We start from the raw sequence: 19022 nt of genomic DNA on the forward strand, positions 1-19022 counted from the left end.
TACATAGTCTAGGCTAACAATTTAGACCAAGAATGGGATGTTTAGTGAAAGGTTATCACTTAACTCAATATAAGGCACTGCCTAGTCCTAGACTATTTAGATCATGCTTAAGTATACGGGCTATTTAAAGGGAAAAAAATCTGTAGCCTGTTTATCTAATCCTAGGGTCCTTGGTGTAAACTAGGCTGCTTCCTAGGCCCATAAAAGTCTGTCTTAAAAGGCTCTTACTTACCTTAATTTAGGTTACTACCTAATCCAGGTTATTTAAATCACCTTTAGGGTATGTAATCCTAGGTTATAGGCTACAGATAACATCTACTATACAGTAGTCTAAATTATTCTCACTGAATCTGTCAGGATACCATCTCATGTTGGCTACTGCCAGGCTATTGCAGACATCATTATCCGAAATGATTACTGTATCTAAATTAATAATAAATTGTGGAACATTTCTTTAGTTAAAACTTCTAAACAGAATGAAAAATTCTTCAAAATTTGCACTTTTCACAAATAGCAGTGATCGTGAGAAAGCACTGACCATGTGCTCACTAAACAAAGGCCGGTTTCTGGCTTTCATACAAAAAATTAAACACCTGTTCCACAGTTTAAACTAACAATTTTTAACTGGAGCTTAAAAATAAGCACTTAACTTTCAAGTTTAGATGTTTCAATGATCCTCACTGATGTAAATACTGAGAATCAAAAAGATTTTTAGTAAGGAGCAATGGCTTGATGTACGCACTTTACGTTGACTAGAGAGATAATGGCTCCTAGTCTTTTACCGGCCCGGTTGGAAACAAGATGGCAGGCGCGCATGAGCAATAGTCACTTCTCCTTCTTGCAGGTTTTGACAGAAAACTGGGTTCAGCTTTGCTGAAGAAGAGGGGAAAATGCCCTCTTGTCTCTGAGTCCATCATACACCATCACGTGTTATAGTGTTTACCATTACGACACAGCACCTGACTACAAGACCAGGCTAAAAGATATTTCTTTAATATTAGTCTAGTCACCATGGAGCTCTGGCACACCATGTAGGGGTAACTCCTTGAGGACGAAACAAGCAACTACAGTAAACCCCCCATATTCGAGTTCTCATGGTTCGCGGACTCACGCATTCGCGGGTTTCTCTGTGGAACATATCTAGCCATCATTCGCGGAAAATTCGCCCATTCGCGGTATTTTTCACTGAGAAATATTCACTAATTACTGTATTTTCATATAATTTTCATGAATAAATACACTTTTTGTGATAAAACTATTAAAATACTCTGGTATAAGCATTTTTACAGGGTTTTTCTTGGTTTAAGCTATCAAAATGGGCAGTTCTAAGTGTTTTTAGAGGGGTTTTAAGCATTCGCGGATTTGACCTATTCGCGGGGGGGTGTGGGACGCATCCCCTGCGAATACGGGGGGTTCACTGTACACTATAAAAAAAAATTGTTAAAAATAAAAAAGGGATTTTGACGAAGGAAAAATCTATTTCTGGAGAGGGGACCGTGTCACCCGGTGAAAAAGTCCATTCAGCACTTATTTCTAGGTAATTCCGTTGCTAGATACCAGAGAAAGCTAAATGAAATGCTGGAGTTACTACCCCCAGAGCGAGCTCCATCAGATGGAGTCGTGTATGGAAAAGGGTGAACTACAAAAACACGGAACCTTATCCTATAGAGATCCCAAAGTCAAAAGTCCCACAGGAGGTGCCGTTACAAACCCATGCACCACTCGCGGACAGCACACAAAACACCGCTAGCCGCATTCCATGAAAGCATCACCCCAGCAGAATGATGTTTACTATGGGAGGGACATGACACATGATGGAGGTGGGTCACGGGTGACACGGTCCCCTCTCCAGAAATAGATTTTTCCTTCGTCAAAATCCCTTTTCTGGATCGGGTCCCGTGTCACCCGGTGAAAAAATTAACAGAGAAATAAATATCATTCTTAAACTAAAGAGATAATAATTCTAAGGGGAACAGAAGACCGAAGGTCCAAAAAGAAATTTTTTAATCACTAGTAACAATAACAATAATGTACAAATGAAACTGATGTTAGCTTAAAATTAACATGACAATATGAAAAATATACATAAACAAAATAACTATACAATATTGAAAACCTTATAACTTAAATGTGTCATTTAGACAAACATATAGATAACACAGCCAGGTGAGAAGTCAAGGCAAGCCTGACTGAAATGACCGTAAGGGGATAACTGAGGCAGTGGAGGAGGAAATGACTAGGAATCAGAAAGGGACCAGAGGGAGGAACAACGTTCCTGCCGCGACTGCTGAGAATTTAAGAGCTTCTAAGGATTTCAAATAGTGACGTTTGAAAACCAAGGGTGACTTCCAACCGGTGTACCTGGTAAGATCCGTGAAATTCATGTAATGAAAGTAATTAATGGAGGTGGCCACAGCTCTAATATCATGAACTCTTGGGACTGAGTCAGGGTTAGCCTGCTTGATAAAGTAAAGGATCTGTTGTCTAATAGCAGACATAGAGAGATTACCCCTCCTTCCCTGATAAAAGAGGCCCAGAAGAGATGTGAGAGGACCTGTCTAAATAAGCCCTCAAAGTATGAACTGGGCACAGGGACAGGTCTTGAGGCAGGGGAGAATTTTCCAAGGCGACCACCTATGCTGCGGATCTTCATTTTTGGCCAGGAAGGTAGGGTGAGAAACAGCAAAACCTCCCTGATGGAAGGAAGTCGACGTGGTTGGGCTCCTAGAGAGTGCAGACAGCTCTGAAATTCTAGCACCCGAAGCTAGGCTAACTAAGAACAACGTTTTCCTCAACAAGGAAAGGTAGGGGCAAGACTGATTATCGATATCTGAGGCTAACTTCAACACGTCATTTAAAAACCAGGAAACCGTATGTGGACGGATTACTGGCCTCAGACATAATGCACATGCTTTAGGGATGGAAGAAAAGTAAGGGTCTGTGAGGTCAATTTTGAAACCATACAAGAACACTTTTCATAAAGCCGACTTGACTGTAGTAACAGTACTAGCAGCTAAACCCTTCTCAAACAGTGATCTAAAAAAAGGAGATTGCTAAATTTATGGTCATTACTGTAGCCTCAGATTCTTTCAAAAAGAGTGCTAGTTTCTTAATTGTTGAGTCGTACTGACGAAGAGTGGAGACCTGCTATCTGATTCCAAGAACATGGTATTGACAGGATCAACGTTAGCATCCCTTTGAGCCGCAAACTTCATAAAGTCCACAAAGCCAGGGCACTTTGGATTTTTGAGGAAGCTGACACAGTCTGAGTCTGTACTACTTGTGTTAGTTTCGGACTGGGGATTCGGATGTGGCGAAGTTTCAGTTCTAGCAGAAGAGGAAACCAGCTGCTCTTTGGCCAGTATGGAGCCACTAGAGCTACTTGACTCTTGAGCGTCCTCAGTTTGTGAAGGACCTTTAACAACAAGTTCACTGGAGGGAACAGATAGATCACCTTCCACCTGTTCCAATCCAATGACATTGCGTCCGTGAAAAGAGCTTGAGGGTCCAGGTTGGGAGCTACGTAATGAGGGAGCTTGTTGTTGAGCTTGGTTGCGAACAAATCTACCTCCAGACCCGGAACTTGTTTGCAGATCCAATTGAACGAGCCCCTGTCTAGGGACCACTCCGACTCGAGGGGAGTTGTCCTTGATAGAGAATCTGCTTCGACGTTCGGACCCCTGCAAGATGGGTGGCAGATAGGTGCCACTTGTTCTTGCATGCCAAGGAAGAAAAGTGCAATCATTACCTGGTTGATCCGGCTCGATTTTGAACCTCCCCTGTTTATGCAGTGGACTACCGTGGCGCTGTCAGAACCAGTCTTATGTGAATCTTCTTGGGGAAGAAGCTTCTTCAAGGTAAGGAAGACCGCCATGGCCTCCAGAACGTTTATATGGAACTGGCAGAACATGAGGGACCAAGTCCCTGTACTTCTTGGTGTTGACAATATCCTCCCCACCCGCTTAGGGAGGCGTCTGTGTGGATAACCAACGCCGGAGGAGGAAATTGAAGGGGGACTGACTTGGACAGGCTCTTGACAGTCGACCAAGGCCGGAGTCGCTTCTTCAAGATGTGAGGGATCAGAGACACCTTGTCCCTGAGACTGATATTTGCCCGACTCCGCCACACTCTGTTGATATCTTTCAGTTTCACTTTCAGCAACAGGTCTGTCACCGGGCGAACTGAAGGGAGCCCAAGACTCGTTCTTGGGTCCGCCGAGAGGCCCTTTTGGATTTGAGAAACTGCCTGGTTGCTCTGGCTATCTCCTTCCTCTTGGGAGGAGGAGAGAGAGCTTGTGAGAATTCAGATCCCACTGGATTCCTAGCCATTGAAAACAACTGCTGGGAACCAGGCGGGACTTCTCCCTGTTTACGAAAGCCCAAGGATTCTAGAAAGTCGACCACCACGGATGTAACTCTCCGGCATTCCTCGGCGCTGGATGCCCAGATAATCCAGTCGTCGAGATACGCCGCCAGCGTAATCCCTTGAGACCGGAGTTGTTGTATGACCGTGTCTGTCAACTTGGTAAAAATTTCTTGGGGCTATGTTGAGGCCGAAAGGCATCACCTTGAAGGAATATGCCTGCTTTCCGAGCCTGAACCCCAGAAAGGGGGAGAACCTTCTTCGCAACTGGGGCGTGATAATAGGCGTCGGAAAGATCTAGAGAGGTGGTTACGGCTCCACGGGGCAGTAGGGTCCGAACTTGGGAGACAGTAAGCATCCGAAACTTGTCGCAACGAATGTAGGAATTCAGGCGGGACAAGTCCAGAATTACTCTCCGTTTGTCGGAACCCTTCTTGGGAACACTGAAGAGCCTGCCTTGGAACTTCAAAGTCCACACTTTCCTTATAGCCTGTTTCTGTAGGAGATCCTCCACAAAGTCCTTGAGATCCTTGGTCGTAGCCTGATAAAACTTGACTGGTGGAGGGGGATTGTCGATCCAACTCCAGCCTAGGCCCTTGGAAACTATACTCTGAGCCCAGGGACAGAAGGTCCACCGAGCTCGAAAATGGTACAGCCTCCCGCCCACAGGATGTATGTCATCGGGTCCTGTGTTTGCTTCCCCCTCTGGAGCCTCTACCTCCCCTGTTCCTGGGAGAGGAGCGGGGGCTCCCCTTCCTAGCAAAGCCACGGGGCTTATTGCCTCTGGTTGATTGTCTGAGCGAAATTTCCCCTGACTTTCATATGCAGGATTGAAAGCTGGGGAGGAGACATAGGAGGAGCAGCCAAAGACTGATGCGCCGGGTTCACCAGGACATACTGAGGCGGAGGATGGGAGGAAGAGGTCGAAGGCTGACCTTGTAAAGGAACCTGAACCAAGGACTGAGCTGGAAGACGTTTGAAATGTTTAAATTTCTTACTGGACTTTGTGGGCGGCCGGCAAGATCAGACTGTTTCCTTTTATAGGGCAGACCCCAACGGGAACGGAGACTCTGATTGACCCTAGCTGCCTCAGATAAGACTGCATCAACTTCTTCTTGTGGGAAAAGATTAGCTCCCAGATCGAACTCTTAAGAAGCTTATTTGGTTCATGCCGAACTGTGGCTGCTGAAAAGATGTGCTTCCGGCAGGCCAGTCGGGCAGTCATAAAGTCAAACAGGTCTTGTTGAAAACTTCGCCAAGAGAGATTTCGTCAAGACCTGGAATAATGGATCTTCCTATAAACCAAAGAAGTTGCTTCCGCTAAAGCCAAAGAGTTCAAAGACCTGGCATGAGCCTTTCCTTAGTATCAGCCTCTGTTTTCAAGAGCGTCTCCGGGATCTTAGGGAGCTGCTCACTGAACAGATCAGAGGCGCAGTCTGGGTCAAGCGAGTCACCGTGAACGTATTGGGGCTCCCCTTCCAGAATTCGGTGCCTCTGGGAAAGACGAGAGATGTCGGGTCCGTCTCTCGGAGATGAGGAAGGGGTTTACCTTCAAAGCAAGCCTGACTAGTCAGGAGGCCACTTTCAAAGTGCAAGGGAGAAGGAGAACATCACTGAGAGTGAACATAGTGAACACTCCCTTAGCTGGTGTAAGCTTAGTGTTCTCCGCTTGCCACTCCGTATGGGTCCTCATCAAAGACGACTGGGCTTGGTCCCTAGGATAGATAACCGTCTCCTTAGGGACTTTATCAGACCTGTTCCAAACCTCTCCCTTCAGCCTGGCAAACCCAGTGTAGGGAGATGTCAGGTCCGGAGGATAGAACTCAACTCTTCCATTCTCCTCGTGCCCAAACCCTCTATGGTAAGAGTACCTTCATACTGGAGCATAAAGGGCGAGACGCCAAGGATTCCCCAGATCAAAGGGAGGGAGAGTGGAAGGGTCAGGAACAGAATGAGACCTAGAACGAGAACCTTGTTGTGATTCCACCTTCTCCGAAAGAGACTGAAAGAAGAAGCAAGACCAGACAGCTTGCTGTCTACCCTCGCGTCGATCTTCTCAAACCTCGCGTCGATTCTTTCCAGGAATTGTTCAAAGAAATGAAACGTATCCAAAGAAGGAGGAGGGGGAACTACCTGACGTGACTGAGGCTCCGCTTGGGACCCGGAAGGGGAGGCTGTACTCATCGACGGATCGGGGCTCGTTGCCCGTGCCGCCGCCGGAGGGACCCCATATCGGCCTGCCGGAGTAGGTAAGGTTTTCTTTTTAACGGACTTCAATTTCGGGACAATAGACCCAGATGTGCCCGTAAGGTATGAAGATTTAGAGAAGCCTTTAAAAGAAGCAACAGAGGAAGAAGGAGAGCTAAACAGTGGAGAACCTGCCTCACTTACCCCTTACCTGCTTGATGCTCCGGGATAATGCTCGGAGACTCAAGGCGAGATCGAGTTCTGCGCGTCTTCTGGAACGCGCGCTCAGAGCCGAACCGCCTGGAGAGGGCTGGGTCAACTCCGAATCCGGCAATCAACGGAGCAGCAACATCGCCGGTGACAGAAGCTGTGATCCAAGCGCGGGAAAAAGGACATTACAAATGTCCTTCGAGAGTATGTAGGGATTGCCAGCTCCTACGTTGCGCCCAAAGCCGCTAACCCAGACTTTAAGGGCCTGGCGAAGCATCACGAGACTTTGCGGTCAGCCTGCGGAAGAAAAACATTATTGCGGTTTACCGATCAAGGCGGGGAATCGGTAATATGTAAACATTATAGTTGGCTAAGAAGGAAAGATGCATGATCACCTACCGAATCATCGATAGCCTGCTCGTAAAGAGCGTAGCAAACATCACATCCGTCAGGGTGCCAAACAATAAGATCCCCTACGTGGACCGCACATCCGGAGTGAGACCGACAAACTCGTGGCCGCTGGCCTGATGGAGGGCTGCGGAGCACCCTTCTTCTTGGCAGCGTACCACCTGTAAGAGTATGAGATTATGAGTACACTGTGTAAGGTGCGGAGTAGTGTGCGAGCAACACAGTATTAAACAAAGCCGTGAAACCAGCTGGAATGATCCGGGAGGTAACCGGGTAAAAAAATCTCATACAAACAAAACAAAATAAATAATAAAATAATAAATAAAACAAAATAAATTTACCGGAACTAGCCGGAGTAACATGCCTAAAGTAAGTGACGGATACAAAATGAAATGGGAAGGTTAAACTGTCCGGAGAAAGCGCATTCCCGGCAACTAAAAATAATATGAAACTAGCGATAACGGAAGACCGATAAACGCTAGAACGCGGGAGCGGGAAGCAAGGAATGCGCTCCGATAGTAGACAGTAGTTAGCTAAGGGCAGGGAACGTCAAAAGTCCAACACGAAGACAGTCAGGCGGAAAGCTCTAACTGGCAACGAAGAAGGACTGAACCGAGTGTCGCCAAATTAAATGACACGCCGGAGAAGACATATGAAGGGGAGGAATGAAAACCCGGAGGAAGAACCGAAAAGAACGACCAGAGAGTGGGAATGCACAATCCGGGCGTTCCGTGTCCTCCCGCCCACTTGCTGACTGAGTCGTTACCCAGCAAACACGAGAGAAGCAGGAGAGGAACAGGAACAACCTCCATGGGGGGGAGGGGGGACAGGGAGATAAAGATGGCCAAAGATGGTGGACGGGAGAGGGGGAAGCCCTCCCGGCCACCAACAGTCCCAGGAGGGAGAGTAAATTGGTAAAGTCACGGACCGTACCAAGGAGAGGCCAAACAATGCAGAGGAAGGGGGCATAAGCTATAGGCTAAAAGGAAGGAATGCTCCCATTAAACCTTGATAAGTTAACAAGATTGAAAACAAATCAAGGGAAGAGAGAGCACTCGGGAGGAGGAGGGGGAAAGGGTGGGTCGACATAACCAAAAACTGGAAACTAACCTTAAGTAAAATCCAAACTAGGGTAGGCTACATGAAGCCCCTCGCTATCCCAGCTTAACCAAGAGGCTCATTAGCCTCTGCCAAAATCCAAACAGGAGAGGGAAGCAACATGAGATCCTCGCTATTTCAGCTTAAGCGAGAGGCTTATTAGCCTACACAAAAAGCCGAAACAGGGAAGGGAACATAAAAGGAGAAGACCTAGTAAAACTTAAGGAAAGCGCCGCATTGGAAAATTGAACACAAAACCTTATGAAGGGCATGTGAACGAAAAGAATGAACGACCCCCTTTTTCATGGAAAAGGGGGCAATAGCCTAATGCCCAAAAAGGAAATCCAAAGCTAACAACCAACCCATAAAAAAGGATAAAATAAAAACATAACAAAACAAAACAAGAGGAGGACCATACCCAACACGATGTGGACGTGAAGGGAAATGGCCGCCTCATAACAAAAGAAATATCCATAATAATCATCAAATATCAAATGCATCCGAACACTGGGTAAAAGATAAAACAAAAAAACTTAAAAGTACTAACGTAAATAAAATTCCCAGAAGCTAAAGAAGAGAAGGGCAAAAATAAGGCATGTTAATGAATTGATAAAAGCAAATAGGCTCGGGGAAGCCGACGCCTAAACACCAGCCCTCATCTCGAAGCAAAGGGAAACAAACATTAATCAATCAAAATCACTAATTAGACCTCATGAAAAGGAAAATTATCCTAAACACGAAGAGGAACCGTGAGAAAGATCGAAAAACAGGGCGACCCAAGATCACGAACCATGCATGGAGGTCACGTGAGGCCGCGAGAGGAGATCGAGACGGGCGTTATAAATCCCTTTAATTATTAAACTAAAGAGAAATAAGGCGTCTCAATCGCCTCAACTAAAAACGAAATACTGGTACTCAACTTAGGTGACGAAAGACCTTGTGAGGAAGCCATAATGATGCAAAAGGCACAAGATTAAAAGCACAACGAAAAAACGTGTGACCGTAGGTGCTTGCTGAAATGGAATGCGGCTAGCGGTGTTTTGTGTGCTGTCCATGAGTGGTGCATGGGTTTGTAACAGCACCTCCTGTGGGACTTTTGACTTTGGGATCTCTATAGGATAAGGTTCCGTGTTTTTGTAGTTCACCCTTTTCCATACACGACTCCATCTGATGGAGCTCGCTCTGGGGGTAGTAACTCCAGCATTTCATTTAGCTTTCTCTGGTATCTAGCAACGGAATTACCTAGAAATAAGTGCTGAATGGACTTTTTCACCGGGTGACACGGGACCCGATCCAGAAATGATATTTTTATGATAAAATAAAGTTTGTTCATACTTACCTGGCAGATATATATATAGCTGTATTCTCCGAAAGGGACCGACAGAAATTAAAAAACTTACGGCACACACAGTTGGGCCAGGTGGTTAGTACCCATTCCCGCCGCTGGGAGGCGGGTATCAGGAACCATTCCCATTTTCTATTCAGATTTTCTAGAATCTAGAACTACTGTCTCCTGAGGGGAGGAGGATGGATACTATGATTATATATATCTGCCAGGTAAGTATGAACAAACTTTATTTTATCATAAAAATATCATTTTGTTCATGACACTTACCTGACAGATATATATATAGCTGAATCCCACCATTGGAGGTGGGAAGAGACAGAATAGGATTTAGAAAACAAACATATGTAGGCGATTGATGCCTTGGTTCCTTACCTGTTAGCATTGCTGACTTCATGATTACTGTCACCCAAGTCTGCTTCTGCTTTACTAGAGACTCCAGCGAGGTAGGGACCTATAAAGCTGGTGAAATCTAGATGATCTGTCAACGGGGCGAGACCACAATGTGACAAGACCATATGACCTTACTGTGAGGGCAGCGACAAAGCGAAACAACCACCTGACCAAGCCTAGTTACGTCATGAATAAAAAACATAAACTAAGGGCTGGGACGACCACCACTGGTGGAGACCCAACAACCATAAAAAACAACACTACTAATATATTTAAAAAACACACATAAACAAAATTAAAGGAGAGGATGAGAGTCGCTTTCTGCCCCCAAGATCGTATTTGCGGAAATGTAAGGCCCAAGCGCACAGCAATTCTCATAGGACGTCTTTACTTCCGTAAGATAATGAGAAGCGAAGACAGAATTGCTTAAGCCACAAAAGTGGCACCCAGAATGTCATTGAGAGACTGGTTTTTCTGGAAAGCCACTGAGGTAGCAATGGCTCTCACTTCGTGAGCCTTGACCTTCAAAGATCTCAAATCCTCGTCTAGCACACTGGAATGGGCGTCTATGATGGTGCTTCTTAAAAAGAACGCCAGGGCATTCTTGAGAGAGGTATATCAGGCCTCTTAACCGAGCACCAAAAGATTGCTAGAAGGACCTCTACAATCCTGGGTCCTCTGTAAGTAAAATTTCAGAGCCCTGACAGGGCACAGGGTTCTCTCCGGTTCTTGTCCAGTGATGTCCGTCAAGCCCTTAATTTCGAAGGACCTGGGCCAAGGGGAAGACGGGTTTTCATTCTTGGCAAGAAACATAGGGCTCAGAGAGCAGACTGCATCAGGGCCTCTAAAACCTATAATCTTGCTGATCGCTTGAAGTTCACTAACTCTCTTGGCGTCGCCAGAGCAGTTAGGAAAATAGCTTTCTTGGTTATGTTCTTGAAGGAAGCAGAATGCAAAGGTTCAAATCTCTTGGACATCAGGAATTTTAGAACCACATCTAAATTCCACGAAGGTAACTTAGGGGCGGCTACCTTAGACGTCTCAAAAGACCTTAGAAGATCATGAAGGTCTTTGTTGTCCGATAAGTCAAGGCCTCTATGCCTAGAGACCGCTGACAGCATACTTCTGTAGCCTTTGATGGTAGGGACTGCCAGCTTTAAATCATTCCTCAAATAAAAAAGGAAGTCTGCTATCTGGGACACAGAGGTTGTGGTAGAGGAAATTCCCTTAAGTTTGCACCACTTCCTAAAAATGACCCACTTTGACTGGTACACTGCGCTGGAGGAGGCTCTCCTGGCGTTGGCGATCGCCTTAGCCACTGGTTTAGAAAAACCTCTCGCTCTGAACAACTTCTCGATAGTCTGAATGCAGTCAGACTCAGAGCGGGAAGGTTTTTGTGGTACCTCTCGAAGTGGGGTTGTTTGAGAAGATGTTCTCATAGGAAGCGTTCTTGGAAAATCCACCAAGAGAGTCATGACCTCTGTGAACCACTCCGCTGAAGGCCAAAAGGGGGCGATTAATGTCATTCTCGCCCCTTCTGAAGCTACAAACTTCCTGATGACTTCCCCCAGAATCTTGAATGGGGGAAAGGCATACAGGTCCAGACCCTTCCAGTCCCAGAGAAAGGCATCTACTGCTAGAGCCCCCGGGTCGAGCACGGGAGAGCAATAAAGAGGCAGCCTTGTGGTCCTTGACGTTGCAAAGATGTCCACCAGGGGACGTCCCCAAAGCTTCCAAAGCTCCTGACACACTTCCGCGTTCAGAGTCCACTCTGTTGGAAGAAGCTGATGCTGCCGACTGAGAAGGTCGCGCTGGACATTCTCGACCCCTGCTCTGAAACGTGTGAGAATTGTCACCTGACGAGAATGTGCCCACAGCAGGATCTCTTTGGCAATCATGAACAGGGACCGAGAATGAGTACCTCCCTGTTTCTTGAGGTACGCCAGGGCCGTGGTGTTGTCTGAGTTGACTTGAATCACACGGCCTGCAACTTGATCCTCGAAGAACTGAAGAGCTAAGAAAATCGCTCCCAGTTCTTTTAGATTGATGTGCCAGGACACCTGTTCCCCTTTCCAGGTGCCTGACACTTCCTCCCCCCAGTGTTGCTCCCCATCCCGACATGGACGCGTCGGAAAACAACACTAGGTCGGGGTTCTGAAGAGAGAGACCCCTTCTGCCAACTTCGGGATCGAGCCACCACCGAAGATGGTCCTTGACAGAGAGAGATCCTGAGAGACTCCTCTAGATCCTCCTTGTTCTTCCAGTTGTCCGCAAGGAAAAACTGGAGGGGTCTGAGATGCAACCTCCCCAGGGAAACAAACTTCTCTAGCGATGAAATGGTCCCCAGCAGACTCATCCATTCCCTCACCGAGCATGTTTCTTTCCCCAGGAAGACCGAAACTTTTACGAAGCAGTGCTGCTGACGTTCCTGGGATGGAAAGGCTCGAAAAACCACTGAATCCATCTGAATCCCCAGATAAAGAATGGACTGAGAGGGGATCAGATGTGATTTCTCTAAATTCACAAGAAGTCCCAGGGACTTCGTCAGCTCCAAAGTTGAATGTAAGTCCTCCAGACACCTTTCTTTCGATGAGGCTCGAATGAGCCAGTCGTCCAGATAGAGCGAGATCCTTATGCCCGCAAGATGAAGCCACCGGGCAACGTTCCTCATCAGGACTGTGAACACCATAGGAGCTGTACTCAGTCCGAAACAGAGAGCTCTGAACTGGTACACTCGTCCCCCCAGGACAAACCTCAAATACTTTCTCGACCGAGGATGAATGGGGACATGAAAATAAGCGTCCTGGAGGTCCAGAGAGACCATCCAATCGCCTGGTTGCAGCGCATTGATAACAGACTGAGGCGTCTCCATTTTGAACTTTTCCTTGATGACAAAATTGTTCAGTCTGCTGACGTCCAGGACTGGTCTCCACCCCCCTGACTGTTTTGGAACCAGGAAGAGACGATTGTAGAAACCTGGAGACTCCAAATCCAGGACTCGCTCTATGGCTCTCTTCTCGATCATTTCTTCCAGCAGATCTAAAAGGATCTGTTGCTTCTCCGGACGGTAAGAGGGCGACAGATCTCTGGGAGTTGAGGACGGGGTGTGTGTGTGTGTGTGTGTGTGTGTGTGTGTGTGTGTGTGTGTGTGTGTGTGGTGTGTGTGTGGTGGTGTGTGTGTGTGAGGAGCGGGATTCTGTAACCTTTCTTGATTACATTGAGGGACCAGGAATCCGCCCCTCTTACTCTCCAGGCTTCCGAAAACAGGAGAAGCCTGGCTCCTACTGGTATCTGGAGGTTTAGAAAGTCACTTCTTGCCCCTTTGGTTAGAAGGGGCTCCGCCTCTGGAGAGGCCTCTTCCTCGAGAAAAGGATCTAGAGGAGGAAGATTTCCCACGAAAGGGCTTCTGTCTCTTAGAGGTTAGTCCCTGCGATGACGTGGATGGGACACTAGGACGTCTGGAAGACTGTGCAAGGAGGTCCTGAGTAGCCTTCTCCTTAAGGCTGGAGGCGAGATCCTTGACTAGCGGCTGGGGAAGAGATGGCTAGACAGAGGGGAAAAGCAATTCAGCCCTCTGAACAGGAGAAACCGACTTTGCTGCAAAATTGCAGTATAAAGCCCTCTTCTTCAGGAGGGTTGTACCAAAATGCGAAGCCAGTTCATCCGCGCCATCTCTGACGGCCTTGTCCATGCAAGACAGCACACTGGACAGCTCCCCCAGAGAGATAGAATCTGGACTACGAGTCCTCAAATCCAAGGCCCCCAAGCACCAATCCAGAAAGTTAAAGACCTCCATAGTCCTGAAAAGGCCTTTCAGATGGTGGTCAGTCTCAGAAAGCGTCCAGGACACTTTCGCCGAAGAAAGGAGAGACCTCCTCGAAGCATCAACGAGACTCGCAAAGTCGCCTTGAGAGGAAGAAGGGACCCTTGAGCCAATTTCCTCTCCCGTCTCATACCAAATTCCAGCTTTCCCGCACAATCTAGACGGGGTAGAGCGAAGGAAGATTTCCCTTGAGACTTCCTATCTTCCATCCAAGAGTTGACTTTCTTGAATGCTTTCCTAGTAGCAAGAGAAGTCTTCATTTGCAGGAAGCCGGACGATTTCCTCACCTTCGAAGAAGCTAACTGCGAAGGGGGGAAAGAGGAGCAGAAGGCTGAAATTTATCTAGAAATAGCTCCTTCAGCCTATTAGCCAAAACCTGGTAGTCGGAGAAAGACGACAAAGGGGGCTGCTCCTGCTCTGCAGAGTCCGACTCCTGAGACAAACCTCCCTCTTCGACGGGAGCGACAGGAGAGTCTTCCGGGACTTGAGGAAGACTAAGACCTTTGGGTCCGATTCGGCCAAGAGACCTCTTCTTGTGGGAAGAAGCAGAAGAAAAGTCCGAACAACTCGCTTTTGAAGCGTCCTGCCAGCGTCCTGACAAGCGTCCTGCCTCACAAGCTGCGGCGTCCTGGCGGCGTCCTGGCGAGCTTCCTGATGGCGTCGTGCAGAGAGTCTAAGAGGGGGAAGAGAAGCGTCCTGGTGGCGTCCTGCGAGCGTCTAGAATAGCGCGATGAGACGCAAGAGGAGTGTCAAGAAGAGCGTCTTGGCGCGAACTCTTACTAGTGGCTAGCCGAGCTGCAAGAGGGGCGTCCTGATCAGCCAGCGAGAAGTCAGGAACAGCAGCCTGAGGGCGTCCACGGCGAGGCAAGGAAAACCGATGATCCGACGAACGATGAGGACGACTCCGAGAACCCGCAGGAGAGAGAGATGAACGAAGAGCAGGAGAGGGAGACCTCTTAGATCTCTTAACTGGCAGCGTCAAATCCTTACAGCGCCTACGAGGCTCCGACTCCTTAGCTGCGAGAAGGGAAGTTAACTGCCGCTGCATATCCTGGAGAAGACGCTTCGAAGGAGAGGAATCCCTCTCAGAAGAAGGGCTGCTCTTGTGAGAAGAAGAGGGGGAAGGAGATGTCCTCCTCCTTCTACCATGGGCGACGACAGCTCTCTTCTTGGGGCGGCTGGGACGTTCAAAAACGTCCTCCTCAGAAGAAGTCCTGGTCCTCTTCTGCGGCGGCAAGTCGTGCAACCAGTCAGGTGAAGACTCTAAAGCACGAGAAAGAGGAGAAGAAGCGTCCTCCTCAACGAAGCTCCTCTTGAACGAACGAGAGTCCAACCGAGAACGCGACCCCTTGCGTGGAGAGGGCGCCTCGGAGGACGAGAAGCAGTCTTTAAGGACCCATGCACGAGCACGATCCTTGGCAGCCTGGGAAACGACAACAAGGCCTGCCGAAGGGACGCCAGATCGGTGGGGGGTCCCCGTAACCCTCTTGCGGCTTTCGACATGCCCATTCCCTAAGTCCTGGGAGTTCAGCAGAGGTCCAGGCCTAGAGGCATTATAGGGCCGATCTGACGCCCCCTCCACAACACTGGGGGGATCACTGCACTTCACTGCATTTTCAATAGCCAACACCTTAGACTCCAAAGTACGAATGGAGCTCAAAATCTGCGCAAGGGCATTACCTTCTGCAGACGCAATCACAGGGTTCGAAGGCGACTCTACAGGGAAAGGTGAAGCATTAGTAGGATTAACAGGAGATACATTAATACCCTGACTCCCACCAGCTGACACACTCCTGGAGGAGGACCTCCTTACACGGTCACGCTCTAACTTGCGTACAGAAGAATCGTAAGCCTTCCAATCAGAATCAGGCAACGACTCACACTCCTTGCAGTGATCATCCAACAGACAGACATGCCCCCTACATCTCATGCATACTGTGTGAGGGTCTACCGAAGCTTTCGGTAGCCTCACCTTACACTCCTTCACAACACACACCCTGAAACTAGCAGAACTAGAACCAGACATCTTGTTCAAGAAATAGCCAAAACCAAAATCAAATCAGTCCACAGAAGCGTATGCCTATCCACAAATCCAAAGTAAAAAACCAAAAGACAATCAGAATACTCAGTGGAAAAGTTTCCGAAATCCAACGGCGGAGGTATTGACAACAGGTGTTGACAATACCGGCGACAGAGAAAATCTGAATAGAAAATGGGAATGGTTCCTGATACCCGCCTCCCAGCGGCGGGAATGGGTACTAACCACCTGGCCCAACTGCGTGTGCCGTAAGTTTTTGAATTTCTGTCGGTCCCTTTCGGAGAATACAGCTATATATATATCTGTCAGGTAAGTGTCATGAACAAAAATAGAAACAAAAGGCCTGACTACAATTCTGTAAGTCAGCAGCTGAAGTGCATGGCTTCCAGAGCTCTGAGGTTTAACGTCATTAGCAACCATCCTACAAACCCCCCAACACCAGCAACAGGTTAAGGGTCCAGGGTGCTGGGAAAAGGGAAACCTAATTCATGCCTGAGGCAGGGTTACTAAATACTGAAGCTTATCACGAGCTGAGTGTGTTTATCCAAAAAAATTTACCACTTCCAATTTTGATATTCCGATCTCAGAGTATACTCATCTCTTCAAGTTTTACACACTGAAATATTATTTTGAGCTTAGTGGGTGCTCAAAGAAAGGTGTGTTTGAAGCAAGAAGCAAAATCTATGGCTCTTACAATTGAGTTTCTTTTCCTACTGCATTTCTTCTCCAATTTCTACAACCCTCTTTCTATATATATTTATACCAATATATTGGAATAAAAGCAAAAGGGAATTATCTGCAGTTTCAAAAAATCAATTAGCAGTGACAATAATTGTACGTAAAAGCAAAAAGTCTTCCTTTGGGTAGGGCAAATTTATAGCAGATGTAGACTAGGTGAATGCAGTAATCAAAGCAAAGATAAAAATTCTACCCTCTTCCTGATGGCTGAAATAAACAATATTAGATTATGAAGCTTTGACTAAAGTGCCTTTTTTAGGGCACATTCTATCTGACTTAACCTCACTTTCACTGAAACTCTCATTCCTTATTGACTTCTGTCTCTTTAAGCCCTTGCCTTAACAAAAGTACACAAGAGTTCCCTGTTTCTGGGCCTGAGGAATTAACAAACGGGGCAACTGCTATGACACGTGGTCAGCATAACAGATGCCAAAGAAACAGCAGCCCGTGCAAAATCAAAGAAAAAGTATATATCAGCCTGTGCAAGCTATGTACCATAGCCTGCACTGTTTGGGAAAAATGATGAAGGAAGGAAGCTTAAACTCACAAAATATCATTAGTCACAAGACCTAAGAATAGACATTTGGTACAACCAGTCTGAAGTATCAGTTGTAAAGGAAAGAATGAGAATTTTTACTGGCCGCATGAAGAATAAATTATGTTAGGCTTTGCATAAAAGAAAAGAAAAGTCCTCAATACCAATAAACATCAGAATAAATGGTGTGTATTAAACCTAAGCACATCATAGGTAATGTAAAAGTCTTGTGAGGTAATGTAAAAGTCTTGTCAAAATAAGGAGGGTAATTATAGAAAAAAGAAAAGATTTGTATTAGATACTGAAAAACACCATACACAAAAATATAATAATATGGTATCAGAAAGGGAAGATTCCAGTTGCAGGAGTATGGCCAAAGTTGCATTAATTTTATAGTAGCACAAACTCCACCTCTTGACATGAAAAATGTTGTTCTGAGAGACTTTTACCACTGGGGAGATCCAAATCACTTTTTCTTTATTAAGAAAAACAAGAACATCCTTAACTCTACCACTCTAGAGACAACCAGACACAGGCAGACAATGAAGGAGCATGGGTGACATTTTTGCTGCTACTGTCTTAGCGTACAACATGGTCCCATAAAAAACCACATACATGTAAGCACTAACTTTGCAACTGAAGAGGGTGAGTTATGTGAGCATCTCAGAGAGCTACAAAAGCAGGTATAAAGATGGAAAGCAGTAAACTGCAAAGAAAATGGAAATTGTGAGATAAAGTGAAAGAAATAGCAATCAAAGACTAAATGCTGTAGGAAAAATAAAGGGTGTGCGCCACTGTTCATGCATTGAAAAATCATCTGGTTAAATTCTTAGTTAGTCATATCTTATAGGAGAACGATAGGCTCCAGTACTGTAACAACTTATACTTTGTAAAAAAAAAAAAAAAAAAATCCTGTGTTGGTTTCTACAGCTCCAGAGTGCTCATATCCACACTCCATCTCTGATGACCCTTATACACTGCCTCCAAGGGGGCCTACTGGTCCAAGTCAACCTGCAGTGTACAATATAGCAGAAAAATGCCTTCCAAATGGTAGTCACTCTCAGAAAAAAAAAAATGATATTTTAATGATAAAATAAAGTTTGTTCATACTTACCTGGCAGATATATATATAGCTGTATTCTCCGAAGGTCCGACAGAATTTCAAATTTCGCGGCACATGCAGTGGCCGGTCAGGTGGTTAGTACCCATTCCCGCCGCTGGGAGGCGGGTATCAGGAACCATTCCCATTTTCTATTCAGATTTTCTAACGCCACTGTCTCCTGAGGGGAGGAGGGAGGGCAATATAAATATATATATCTGCCAGGTAAGTATGAACAAACTTTATTTTATCATTAAAATATCATTTTGTTCATGAGACTTACCTGCCAGATATATATATAGCTGAATACCACCTTTGGAGGGGGGTAGAGACAGCCAAGAATTAGGGAAAAAACCAATTATTGGTAAAATTATTTTGGTTCCTTATCTGATAGCGTAGCTGACTGAGTGGTTACTGTCACTCTAGTCTGCTTCTGCTTTACTAGAGACCCCAGCGAGGTAGTGACCTATATAGCTGGCGACTTCTAGATGATCTGTCAACGGGGCGTGACCACAATGTGACTAGATCATAGCCCATACAAAGAGGACAAAAGAGCATTACTAACCACCTAACCAACACCTAAAGCGTTAGTTTGCAAAGGATTGGGAAGACTGCCTCCAGTAGTCGACCCAACAACCACAAAAACACAATTAAAAAGGGGATAGGATCAGAGTTACCCCTTGTCCCCAAGGTTGCTGAAGCAGCAATGTATGGTCCCAGCGAAAAGCAATTTCGTATGCTACCTAAACATCTTGCCAAGAGTGTGAGGCAAACACCGAATTGACT

General features: G+C 46.4%; 1 protein-coding gene across 3 annotated transcripts in view; it reads right to left on the bottom strand.

Moving 5' to 3' along the window:
- aralar1 (calcium-binding mitochondrial carrier protein aralar1) overlaps window positions 1-19022 on the bottom strand; it is a 335053-nt gene that overhangs the window by 52027 nt on the left and 264004 nt on the right. The gene's annotated exons all lie outside the window — the stretch shown is intronic.

The sequence above is a fragment of the Macrobrachium rosenbergii genome, chromosome 6, assembly GCF_040412425.1.
Source record: "Macrobrachium rosenbergii isolate ZJJX-2024 chromosome 6, ASM4041242v1, whole genome shotgun sequence".
NCBI lineage: Eukaryota > Metazoa > Arthropoda > Malacostraca > Decapoda > Palaemonidae > Macrobrachium > Macrobrachium rosenbergii.